We start from the raw sequence: 5,391 nt of genomic DNA, 5'->3' as shown, positions 1-5,391 counted from the left end.
GAGGTGCAACCGCCCAGGGCTCAGTCTCCAAGCAAGACTGGGCGGTGCAACCTCCTCTGTCAAGAGGTAGCACCGCCAGAGCTCAAGTTTCGAGCTCTGCCAAGAGGTGCAACCACCGAGCTCGGTCTTCGAGCTCTGGCAGAGAGGAGCAACCTCTCTGGACAGGAGATGCACCGCCCGAGCTCGGTCTTCGAGCTCTGGCAGAGAGGTGCAACCACCTCTGGCAGAGAGGTGCAACCTCTCTGGTCAGGAGATGCACCGCCTGAGCTCGGTCTTCGAGCTCTGGCAGAAAGGTGCAACCACCCCTGACAGAGAGATGCATCCGCCTGAGCTCAGTCTTCGAGCTCTGCCAGGCGGTGCAACCTCTCCAGTCAAGAGGTGCAACCGCCTGATCCCGAAATTCCGGGATTTGATCGTTTTGAGCTCCAAATTTGAATTGGGTTGGGGCCTATAAATACCCCACCCATTCAGCACTGAAAAGAGCAAGAACTCAAGCCGAAATCTTGATCTTTTCAGTGGTTCTTAGAGCTCAAAACTGCTAGTTTTCCTCCTCCTTCTGTTCTTCAAGTTTGAGTTGTAAAGAGAGGAGAGGAAACATTTGTAAGGGTTGTCTCCTAAGCCCATCAAAAGGAGTGAATCTGTAAGAGGGTAGTTGGCCTTCGCCTATTGAAGGAAGGCTTCTAGTTGACGTCGGTGACCTCATCTGTGGAGGAAGCCAAAAGTGGAGTAGGTCAAGACTGACCGAACCACTCTAAATCTCTGGTTTGCGTTTATTTTGAGCACCTTATCATTACTGCAAACCTCCTACTTAGCCTCTGCTCTCTGCGCTTTTACGAACGAATTCTGTGCAGTTTACGTTTACGTCTTGATTTCATTTACAATTGCAAACTGTCTTCTGCGCTTTTACGAACAAGGTTCTGTGCAGTTTACGTTTACGTCTTGATTTCATTTACAACTGCAAACTGTCTTTTGCGCTTTTACGAACAAGGTTCTGTGCAGTTTACGTTTACGTCTTGATTTCATTTACAACTGCAAACTGTCTTCTGCGTTTTTACGAACAAGGTTCTGTGCAGTTTTCGTTTACGTCTTGATTCCATTTAGATGCAAACTGCGTTTAGACGTAAACTGCGTTTAGACGTAAACTGCATTTAGACGTAAACTGCGCTTAGACGCAAACTGTGTTTATACGTAAACTGCGCTTAGACGCAAACTGCGTTTAGACGTAAACTGCGCTTAGACGCAAACTGTGTTTAGACGCAAACTGCGCTTAGACGCAAACTGTGTTTAGACGCAAACTGCGCTTAGACGCAAACTGCGCCTAGACGCAAACTGCGCTTAGACGCAAACTGTGTTTGGACACAAACTGCGCTTAGACGCAATCTGCGCTTAGACGCAAACTGCACTTAGATACAAACTGTGAATTAGCTTTTGCATCATAACAGTTTTTATTGAACGAACGCAGCTTTTGGTTTTTAATCGCTGTAAGATTTCCGCTGCACTAATTCACCCCCCCCCTCTTAGTGCTCTCGATCCTAACATCCTCCTCTCTAGCGGTGATCCACACGATAGGGTTGCGACGACGCTCCTCAAAACTCCAGGCCTGCTCTGAGGTGGAGAGGGAGAGGAGAATAGGAAAGACAAGCAAATACTCTAGCCTATGAGGCTCTGAATCCCTCATATATATAGAGGTCCCTTATCAAACCCTAATGGGTCCTCCCCTATTGGGTATTGGATCTGCATCCAATAAGACAAGGGCTCCGTCGGTTATCTCATATCCGAACCTCTACTCATCGCAATGCCTACCATATGTGTGTGACCCTCTAGGCCCAATATCGAGTTGGCCGTGAGTCATACCCGTCAGAACTCCTTCTAACTTAGTGAATTATTATCTCTGTAATAATTCACTTGACTCATCGACTATAGATGTACTAGGCCACTACGCCGTAGTTCCCAGACGATACAGGGGAATCCAATCCATTGGACATGTATGTCCTCAGTTACCGTGTACCTATAGTCCCTCATCCATCTAATATCCCAGAGACCGTATATCGAGCATGGTGATGTCAGACCCATACGGTTTCTACTCGAGTCTCGCTCTAATCGGATTCTCCTGGAGAACTATTTCTCTCTCAACCCGAATGACCCTGGCCAGGGATTTGTCTGAGCAAGAACACATGGGATATTCTTCTCATGGCGCCGAGAGTGGATGATCCTCTATCGACACTCAATAGCCCTCGTAAGGTCGACTACCACTCCCAATGACCAACTGTACTAGATTTGGGATAGCCAAACCTATAAGTCTAGTATCAAAGAGTGGAGCACTCATACAGGAAATCCTTGGTGTCTCAAGTCTAAGGACCAGATATACCACTAGGACTACGGAATCGCTGTCTGACAATAAGGCATCATCAACCATCCAGCATTCCGTAAGCGGATCAATTAGTGAACTCATTCTCTAATGAGCACCTGTACTGTATCCCTAGTGTCCCTACACGAGCAGCTGTGAGACCAGCTGCATCCATAATATGGACGGGTATATAGCACACTAGTCTGTCCGGTTATCATGATGTCCCTCTCGAGTAACCTATGACCGGAATTATTTAGGATATATGTTTAAAGGTGAATCGATCTCATTATTGTGATCTCATCACGATCCGATTCCCATTGCACAAATCCAAGAACATCACAATATATATATATATATATATATATATATATATATATATATATATATATATATATATATATATATATATATATATATATATATATATATATATATATATATATATATGCAATAGTTATAAAGTGATATACGCCAAAATATAATAAGCAAAAAGATTCTGTATCAAGTCACACATGCCATCACTCACGTGATTGGCTTGCAGGGCACCTATGACTAGCATCGGAACCAAAGAGAATTCAAATTTTGGAGCCTAAATTTGAATCCTCTTGAGGCTTATAAATACCCCTCAATTCTCAACTGAGATTACAACTTTTTGAGAAGCAATTGATTGAGAGAAAGGTCTTAGAAAAGTCTTAGCAAGTCTTGTTTTCAATTTGCTAGAGTGTTCACCTCCTTTTTTCTTGCTAAAAATTTGTAAGAGTATGAACCGCTTGTAAAAGGTTGTAAGAGGAGTATTTACCCTTCCCCTTCAAGAGATTTGCTAGTGGAAGGTGGGAGCCTCATCGAAGAGGGCCTCGCAAGTGGATGTAGGCCATTTGACCGAACCACTCTAAAATCGACGTGATCTCTGGTTTGGATTTTCTTATTGCTATTTACATTACTGCAAACCTTCTTAAGTGCTTCATTTCCTCATTACCTTTGCTGCATATCTTTACGAACACGCGTTCAAGTTAAGCTTTTCAAGTTCGATTATTATCGTATCAAAAGATTTGTCGAAACAAAAGTTTTAATCCGCTGCACTAATTCACCCCCCCCTCTTAGTGCCGCTCCGATACTAACAATTGGTATCAGAGCTAGGCTCACTCTCATATTTGGTTTGATACCCAAGAGAGATGGCTTACTCCGGCATACATGAGGGTCATTCTATCACATGTCCACCCATGTTTAATGGGTCTGATTATACTTATTAGAAGACTCGTATGAGGATCTTCCTTATTTCCATGGATTTTAAGCTTTGGACTATTGTCGAAAACGGATTTCAAAAATCTTCTCTTCCGATGAGCGAATGGAATGAATCGGAGAAGAAGGTTTTTGCTTTAAACGCAAAGGCTATGAATGCCTTGTTTTGTGCACTAGACAAAAATGAATTTAATCGTGTTTTAATTTGTGATTCGGCTTTTGATATTTGGAGAACTCTTGAGATCACTCATGAAGGGACTAGCCGAGTGAAAGAGTCCAAAATCAACATCCTTGTGCACTCTTACGAACTTTTCCGAATGAAACCAAGTGAGTCCATCGGAGACATGTACACCCGGTTCACGGATGTCATCAATGGACTCAAAACTCTTGGTAAAGATTTTACTAACTTTGAACTAGCAACTAAAATCTTAAGATCCCTCCCTAAAAGTTGGGATCCAAAAGTTACGGTAATTCAAGAGGCCAAAGACCTCAAAACATTCCCTCTTGAATAACTTATTGGGTCTCTAATGACCTATGAAATGACATGTCAAGCTCATGACGAGCTCGAGAACCCCCTTCCAAAGAACAGGAAGGATATGCCACTCACATCACAAGAAGACCACTTGAAAGGAACATCAAGTGATGAGGACAATGACAATGACATTGCACTTTTGACTCAAAAATTTAAAAAATATTTAAGAAAGAACAAATTTAAAAATAATACAAAAAACAAGTTCGAACACAAGAAGGACCAAGTGATTTGCTATGAGTGCAAAAAATTGGGACACTACAAGAACGATTGTCCTCAAGCCAAAAAGAGAACATCAAAGAAAAAGGTGCTCAAGGCAACGTGGGATGATTCAAGCGCGTCCGAAGAAGAGGAGTCCAACACCGAGCAAGTTGCTCATTACGCCCTAATGGCCATCGGAGAAGAGGTAACGAATTTAATTGATGCAGATTTACCTTATCATGAATTATTAAATGCCTTCCATGAGTTATTTGATGAATGTAAGACAATTAGTAGAAAATACAAATTACTAAAAAAGGAGCATGATAGTCTCACTTGTAATGTCGATAAATTAAAGACTGAATATCATGATAGTTTAGCTCTATGTATAAAATGCCACAATCTAGAAACTATCCAAAAGGAGAACTTACTACTTAAGGACACCTTGAAGAAATTCGAGGTTGGTAGTAAGTCTTTGAACATGATCCTTACAAATAAGGGTCACGTTCCTAAAAGAAGTGGAATCGGATTTATGAGAAGTCCTCACCAAAATCCAACCACCTTCATTAAAGGCCCTGTCTTACATGTTCGACACCAAAGCAATTGCAACTTTTGTTACAAATATGGACATAAAACTTATAAATGTCCATTCAAGAAAATTAGTCTGAATAAACTAATTTGGGTTCCTAAAGGAACCATGATTAATTCTATGAAATATGATGAACAAGTTAAATTAGTTTTTAAGGCACCCAAAAGAAAATGGGTACCTAAAAATAATCCCTTCTTATAGAAACATACACCATTACAAGCTAGGAGCAAGAGATGGTATCTAGATAGTGGATGCTCAAGACATATGACTCGAGATCCATCTCATTTCTCTATGCTCACTAGTAAAGAAGAAGGGTACGTCACCTTCGGAGACAACAACCAAGGCAAAATCATTGGCAAGGGAACCATAGGTAACAAATTAAAATCTTCTATTGATGATGTTTTACTAGTTGATGGATTGAAACATAATCTTTTGAGTGTTAGTCAATTATGCGATAAAGGTTATATCGTTAGATTTGAATCAAATGTG

Source organism: Musa acuminata, chromosome BXJ1-11, assembly GCF_036884655.1.
Source record: "Musa acuminata AAA Group cultivar baxijiao chromosome BXJ1-11, Cavendish_Baxijiao_AAA, whole genome shotgun sequence".
Lineage (NCBI taxonomy): Eukaryota > Viridiplantae > Streptophyta > Magnoliopsida > Zingiberales > Musaceae > Musa > Musa acuminata.
Note: the sequence above shows the minus strand (reverse complement) of the source record.